This window comes from Pinus tabuliformis, chromosome 1_2, assembly GCF_031772625.1.
Source record: "Pinus tabuliformis cultivar Carrire ecotype Pingquan chromosome 1_2, CPIR1, whole genome shotgun sequence".
Classification (NCBI taxonomy): Eukaryota; Viridiplantae; Streptophyta; class Pinopsida; order Pinales; family Pinaceae; genus Pinus; species Pinus tabuliformis.
The window spans coordinates 53260201-53268779 of NC_142298.1; the positions used below are offsets into that span (position 1 = coordinate 53260201).

Below are 8579 nucleotides of genomic sequence, written 5' to 3' on the forward strand. Positions count from 1 at the left end.
TTTAAATTTTAAATAGTTTAAAATAAAATAAAAATAAAAATTTATGAAAGATTATTGTTATAGTAAATAAATTAAAATGGAATAGTGTAATTTAACAAAATGATTTTTTTGTTTTTTTCATTACAAATTTTGGTAAAATGATTATGTTTAGTTATTTAAATTGTATTTTTGAATTCCCTCTTATTTTTATATAGTTTTTTTATGCTTTACAGTTCTCATGCTCAGACTTTTTTTCTAAAGTTAAATTGCCGGTTTCCCCTGCATGGGCGGCATTCTTCTTACTGTGTCTTTGGGTCTCGGTTACAATTACAGTTGTTTAATGGGTCAGATTTCAATTTTGATTTGGACAGTGTTGCCCTGTTTATTTGTCCAAGCCCAGTTAACCTGTTTTGGTCTTTGAATTATCTCTGGTCAGTCTTCAATTTCAATATTGGCGTTTTCTGTTTCTATGACCTAGTCATGCTCATGGTCCTAGAAGTTCTTATGGTCAGTCTTCAGCAAGTCTTTTTGGTCAGTGTTCAGCTATGTAATGTGAGCATGCCGAATCTCTGGGCTCTCGAGGTCGTGGTCTCTTTGTAAAAATATTTTTGTATCAATATAGGAGTAGACAAATTCAGGAAAAAATAAAATAAAAATAAAAAATAAAAAATAAAAAATAAAAAATAAAAATAAAAATTGTATTTTTGAATGTATGTATGGATGACACACTTTGGACAATTCTTTAGAACACTTGGATGGTGTAAACTCACAACTTTAAATTACAATTTTCTAAAGAGATTTCAAACATAATTTACCAAAAATCTACCTCGAATTGATGAAAAAATCACCCCATTAAACTATTGCAAATACAATAACCTATTTAATATCATTTCCTTATATAATTCAAATATTACATTAATTTATCATGAATATAATGCATTGATATAATATTCAATAAATCTAAAATGTCATCTTAACACAAAATGTTAGTATAGATTCATCCTAATCATGGATCTAACATGCTTTGAGAGGAATAAAATCTTTTGAGGTGCAAACCACTTTTATAGTGCAAAACTTGAAAAAAAGTTTGCATATGGAGAGATTTGATCCTCTTGGCACTTAGTGCTCTCTCTCTCTACAAACACATATACACCATGTGAAAAAGTTCATTTTTCAAATTGCATTTTTGAATTTATAAATGGATCTAATGCTTTAAAATCCACTTGGGCAGTTGGATTGTGTAATATACACAACTTAAACTTGCAATTCCAACAAATCTTTCTTGGATTTTAGACAAAATTGACCAAAAAAATATACCTAAAAATTGGCTAAAATGTAAAATAGTGAGGTTATTTGAAATGTTTTAACCATAAGAGTTATTGCATCTAAGAGACACATTCTACAACTCAGTATAGGTTGAGATGTGTAGAGGTGAGGTGTGTGGAGGTGTCATTTCGTGGACTTGACATGAGTCCTTTTCAAAATAAAAATTGGATATATTGTCAATTAAAAAATGTCAACTATAATAAAAATAGAAGTGAATGTACATATTTAGTTAGTTTTAATGAAAAACATTATAAAACATTAATAATCCCACTCTCATTATGTTTGCTTCAATATTACAACCAGAATGAAGGAGATGTGGTAATTAATAGTATAAAGAGACACAATAAAAATGTTTCACTTTCACTATAAAAACTACAAATAAAATATTTCTATGTTAAAAATCCATGTTACGGTGATATATATATATATATATATATATATATATATATATATATATATATATATATATATATATATGCTTAAGCAAGAGCGGATCCTTCTAATCTTTTATTTACAAAACGAAACAAAATTTACATAAAGACTAAGGGGGTATGACCCACCAAAGCCAAGATCCCGAGACATAATCTCAAACAACGGGCTGAGGGCCCACAAAACTGTTCGATCCTCCTAAGACCGTTCGATCCTCCTCCACAGATCTAACGACCGTGACTTATATCGGGTGCCTAACAAGCACACCCTTTAACCAACAATTCGGACCCGATGAGCCCAATGAACCATGTTTAATAAGTCTATCGGGTCTGACTAGGGCTCTATCCTCCAAGCACTTTATCTGCCTGAAATCCACCGTTTGCGCGCGATCCCGATGCGTTCGTGCGACTAGCACGAAATTTAACCTTTGCTTCATACCCGAAGCTGTATTAATCTCTCGCCTATATAGTTTTGGGTCCGGTTTCCTCGTTATCTTACTTGTTGTTCTCCACACGAAATGCATGGGATTGTTGCGATTTCGATGACCTACTGCCCTTTTATCTGCATCCGGGTCCCAATGAAACATGGTCTGTGTTCTAATCTTGATGTAATTAGGGTCCATAATTATATCTTTGGCCCGCCTAATCTTGTTTGTATTCTCCGGTCTGAGCACCATTAATGTATAAAGTTCCCAGAGCAAATTCCCGTCCGAAGGCCCAATTTCCCGCCCGAAGGCCCAATGGAAACTTACCCTCCTTCACACACTTTTCTTTGTACTAATATCCCCTGTGGACCAAATTTCTTTGTCTCCCACAGTCTTCATCCTGCTTATTCTCCCTGCTCTGATAGAGCTCTCTGTCTAAGGTCACCTATCTGGAACATTCTTCCCTCAAATGTCCTTGGGGTGTCCCTGTCCAATCATATCTCATGTTGGTTTTGAACAGAGCACACCTTTGTTTGCCAAGATATCCGCTAATTTATTGGTTGTTCTTCGCACATGGATAAAACTAATGGTTCTCATGTTTTGCAAGTGGGATTGAATGCGTTGATAAACTTGCAGTAACCTCCAGTGTCTTGACACTTTGTCTGGTGTTGATCCATTACCAATTTTCTTGACTGAATTAATTATCAATTCGGAATCAGCTTCAATTATGATGTTATGCAGATTTGAGTCCCTTAGGATTTCTAGGCAATGTTCCATGGCCATGAGCTCTGCCATATTGTTGGTGGCCTTCCCCAAATGACAGTGAAAGATGGTTTTTATGAAACCTCTTTCATCTCTTATGACTCCTCCATACCCAGCCGATCCCGGGTTTCCTTTTGAGGCTCCATCTATGTTGCATTTCATAAAACCCTGAGGTGGAGGTTGCCAGAATTCCTTATCAGTTGTTATATTACTTATTGTCTTGTTGTTTCCCTTGGGGGTAAGCCCCTGCAGTCCCAAATTTAGAAGTATCTGCTCATCCTGATCTTGAGGTTGGTTATCAGGGAGATTTTTTAAAAGGGTTCCTATAGTCTCTTTGAGTTGTCTTATAATCTGAGTCATGATGCTCTGTGGTGACCCAATCTTGTTCTTGAAGATTCTATTGTTGCGCTCTTTCCAGACATCCCAGATTATGAAGCCTGGAACCAAAGCCCATGCTTTGTTGATTATTTCATTTGCCGAGAAATTTTTCCTCCAATTCTTCAAAGTATTGGTAATGCTGCCAATGTCCCTGTCTGTTTGTCTAAAGATTGAAGCCACCCAATCCCATAAGGTGGAGGTAAAAGGGCAAAGGTTGAGAAGGTGATCCATAGTTTCTTCCTGTAATTCGTACATACATATATATATACATATATATATACATATATATATACATACATATATATATACATACATATACATACATATATATATATATATATATATATATATATATATATATATATATATATATCTATATATACATATATACACACATATATATATATATATATATATATATAAAAGGAAGAAGTCACATAAGAAGTAAAATAGTTCAATTACTACTTAGTAAAATGAAGATGCATAATTCATTTAATTGTTAATATGAAAATCATATGTGGCATTTAAAAAATATTAATAAAAATAAAAATATTCAATGTGAGTCATAAATAAAATATTTCATTATGTAAGGTTAAATAATATTGACATGTATTTAGAACTATATTAATAAAAAAAAAAATTTTAATACGGAAAATGTGTTTCCTAAATAAAATACTTTAATTTTCATATTAAGTGAAACATTTCAATGTCATTTATGTATATGTTATATATAAACAAAACAAAAACAAAAAAAACTTATGATTAAAACATTTCTGTCTTATTATTTTATATTTTGGTCATGTATATTTAAAGGTCAGTTTAGTCTTAAATCTACCAAAAATTTGTTGAAATTGCAAATTTAAGTTGTGTAGTCTACATAATCCAAGTGTCCAAAGAGACTTTCAAGGTTTTTTTTATCCATTTATGCATTCAAAAATGTAATTTAAACAATGAAAATTACACATAAAGTGTGTGTACTAACCATGAGAGGGATTAAATCTCTTAAAGTGCAAATTGTTTTTAAGTTGTGCACTCTTAAAAAGATTTGCATATTAATAAATGTGATCCCTCTCCGCACATGGTAGTTCCATCGTTAAGATGGATCTATAATGTTTTTTTTTTCAATTACTTTATATAATATATAAGTATTTTTTTTTTAACTATATATAATATACGCATAGTTGGCATTGCAATATTTTAATTAACCTACCCAATGAGATGTTTTATTTATAAACTAGATTATTGAATTTTTATTTATAACCTACAATGATTTTTTTTTTATTAATAGTATTTTAAAGGCAGCATATGAATTTTATATTAAAAAATTGAATGAATTACACTTCTCCCTTTTATTATTCTCATCAAGAAATAATTTAACATTTTTACTTTCAATCACTTCTTCTCTTTGCAAAATGAAATATTTTATTATGTTCACATATATATTATTTGGAATGAAAGGACTAGAAACCTGGAGTACTTCCGAACATTTCATGGATGTAAATCGGTAAAAACATCGACCGAGATTAGAGGGTCTAACCCTAAGGGAATCAAAGAGAGTGAAACTCCTAATCAATAACAACTAAACCCATGTGTACTTCTATATAAATTATTTTATTTTATTTGTAATTTCTTTATCTCTCTAAATTTATTATAAAATTATGTTACTTTATATGAATATTGGAATATTTTATTTATGACTAAGAGTAAGAGTGAAAGGATTTTTACGTCTCCTTTATACTAAGTTGTAATATCAACTAACAGAGTGAGCATAGTGACATTATTAAAAGTAACCAAACATGTATATTTATTATAATTTTTTATTATAGCCGTATTCGTATTTTGATTTAGATAATATTTTATTTTTATTTTAAAAGAGGCATGTGTCAACTAGAGGTTGAGCACGAACATAATCACACATTGCCCTCATACTAGGCTATAGAATGCGCCTCTGGACAAAAAAAAATAAAAAAAAATAAATAAATTTTAAAATTCTCAAACATTACAATTAAACCAACTACCTGTCAAATATATGTAGTCTGATTTCCATAAATCAAATACTCACTAAATGTAAAACTCACCAAGCTTATGAAAGAGTATGAATAAGCCATCATGAAAACATGTTGTTTCCTTTTCAACAATGAAGATGATTTTCATTACTTAACTACATTACAATGCATGCATTGAGGGAAAAGAATTAAAAAAACAAAACAAAACAACTCTTAATTTTATTAAAACTAAATATTATGTGAAGCATTAAAATCAAAATCATCATATTTTTCTTCTTTTATGGCACCTAGAGTACATTTTACATTGTAGTATGAGGGAGTGTGTAATTCTTTTTGTGCTCAAACTAAAGTTGACCAGTGTTGTCTTTAAAATAAAAATAAAAATATACTCTAAATACAAAACATTGTCAAGGTCAAGTTGACCACTGTTCTCTTTAAAATAAAAATATACTCTAAATACTAAACATGATCAGCTATAAAAAAAACAAAAAATAAGAAAAAGAAAGAACGAAAAAAGAAAGAAGAGTGAAAAATATTTGATTAGTTTTAATTTAAAGCTTTATGAAACCTCTTACAACCCACATAAAAATATCTCACTTTCACTTTCTAAAACAAAGTTAAAATATTTTAATATCTATACTAAATAACAAAATTTTATTTCAGCTCTAAAAAAGAAAAATAATGAATAAATATTTTATATTTACAATATAAATATATGAATACAAAGCTTCTTATATATTTCAATATGAACTTCTTGTATGTGTGATTTCATTAGAGTTAAATATTTCAATGCCTAAAAATAATTATAAGGGTCATGTGAGTACAAGAATTAAAAGATCGACAAAGAAAAGGCCGTAAATATAAAGAAAAGGAAATCTACCTGCAAAACACGGGAGTCATGTGTTTTCAATTTAATAATTCTCACTATGTGGGAAACATTTTTATTTATTTGTTTTTACTTCATTATAGGACATGTTTTTCCCTTCATGCATACATACGGTGAGTAGAAAAGGCCAGGGAGTTGGAAAATCGTGGAAATAGAAATCCCATTCTGATGGCGACAAAAATATTACTAATTTCTATGTGCACCAGTGGTCTAGTGGTAGAATAGTACCCTGCCACGGTACAGACCCGGGTTCGATTCCCGGCTGGTGCAATGGTGTTTATGTTTTTGGTTTGCGATTCGGTTTTGAAGGCGCAATAAATTAAAGACCTAGTGTCAACAGAGAAAGAAACCGGCACTCCAAGTAATCCGCCCCGAATTTGCTCATCGGTTAGCTATAAATATGTGAGTACGTCCAGCATCTCTTGTCGTTGTAGTATAGTGGTGAGTATTCCCGCCTGTCACGCGGGTGACCCGGGTTCGATCCCCGGCAACGGCGTCTTTTGTTTTCTAATTTGGCCCCCGAAATCAATTGCAAATAATTAATATTTGGTATTTGGTTTTCCAATTTCAAAATTAATTATTCAGTTTTTACCACATTTTTTTGCTTCGGTTGCACGTATACGACTCAACCCTATTATATATGGTAAGTATCTGTAGTATTCAATTTGGCCCCCGAAATCAATTGCAAAATAATTAATATTGTGTGCTTCGGTTGCACGTATACAACTCAACCCTATTATATATGGTAAGTATCGGTAGTATTCACACAAAGAAGCCATATCACAAGATGTTATGAGACATTTAAGGTAGGCGTAGGAAGCACTCATGGATTTGCATTTTGCATATCCTAAATTTCACTATATCACTCAAACTAGCATTGCTATGTTTTAGACATTTATGTGCCTCTTTCCTAGACTTTCCTAAAACCTTTATCCATACAGCTCTAAGCACACAAAACTCAAGTTGTACACTTAAGCTCAATAAACCCTATAATTATGTGCTTGGTGTTTTTAAAAAATCTCACACAAGTCCACTAATTGAATGCCTAAGTGCCTCATGGATTCCAATTTAATATGAATAGTATGCCACTATTTCCCCTCATTGGGGTGTCTAACCATCATCATCTCTTATATAGAGTGGATTTGTGGTCTTTTTGCTACCCACTTTCTATTACGTAGTTCCAATCATTTCTAGAAAGTTGTTAATGCACACCAACTACTTACAAAACAATGTGTTGCAAGTCAAGTTCCCTAAACCAAGGCACTCACCACTTAAACACCTAAGATGCCTCATTCCATTGAAACATCAACTCAAACATGTCCAACACATTCATTGTGCATGGTTCACCTTAAGGTGTGCACACACGTCTCTAGGTGCATAGGATATTGTTCATTGTGCAACACTCAAGTGCCTTGCTGTCTTTCCATCAATTAGTCATGTGGACCTAAGTCATCTCTGCAAGCACAACCAAGTCACTCATCATGCCAACTCTAAGTTTCATTGATGCTTGGGAAATGCCTATATACATAACTATTTTATAGGAGGGCAACATATAACCACTTTATTAACTTGGTTATATATAGAAACCCCAAACCTTCTACGACTTCAGTCTCCCATATAACTCTATCACCTCCATCAAATGTGTACATGCCTCTTGTTAAGGTGTAGCATCATGCTCCATAAACTACAACCACCAAATGTGTTCATGACACCAAAAGAATAATGCTACATCAACTCAACCAGGTCCAACACATTCATTGTGCATGGCTCGCCTTAAAGTGTGGCCACATGTCTCTTGGTGCCTAGGATATTGCTCATTGTACAACACCCAAGTACCATTCCAACTTTCCATCAATTAGTCATGTGGATCTAAGTCATCTTTGGGACCACATCCAAGTCACTCATCGTGCAAACTCTAAGTTTCGTCCATGCTTGGGCAATGCCTGTATACAAAACTATTTATGGGAAACATACAACCACTTCATCAAGTTGGCTCTGTATAGAAACCCAAAATCTTCTGCAACTTCGGTCTAACATATAACTCTATCACATCCATCAAATGTGTACATGCCTCTCACCACAGTCTAGCATCATGATCCATAACCTACAACCACCAAATGTGTTCATGCCACCAAAAGAATGATGCCTCACCACTTGCACTACATTTTATCCGCCCAAGTGGCATTATACACCATATTCGTAAGCCATCAATAATTTATGCCACATTGTGCCTCTATCTTCTTAGATATTAGGCATTTGAGGTAACAACATGTGTAAATCTACATGAAAAACAAGAGCCTTGCAACATCTACTCATTTCCATTTAAAACCTCTAAAACATTTTCTTATCAAATAAACAAAGATATAATATTTCATCCCTCAACATTCGT

At 32.4% G+C, this 8579-nt stretch overlaps 2 non-coding genes across 2 annotated transcripts; both read left to right on the forward strand.

The window, feature by feature from the left end:
* Positions 1-6389: 6389 nt before the first annotated feature.
* Positions 6390-6460, forward strand: TRNAG-GCC (transfer RNA glycine (anticodon GCC)). Its single transcript has one exon. It is a non-coding gene; the product is annotated as a tRNA-Gly (tRNA).
* A 154-nt stretch (positions 6461-6614) lies between these two features.
* Positions 6615-6686, forward strand: TRNAD-GUC (transfer RNA aspartic acid (anticodon GUC)). Its single transcript has one exon. It is a non-coding gene; the product is annotated as a tRNA-Asp (tRNA).
* The last annotated feature ends 1893 nt before the right edge of the window (positions 6687-8579 follow it).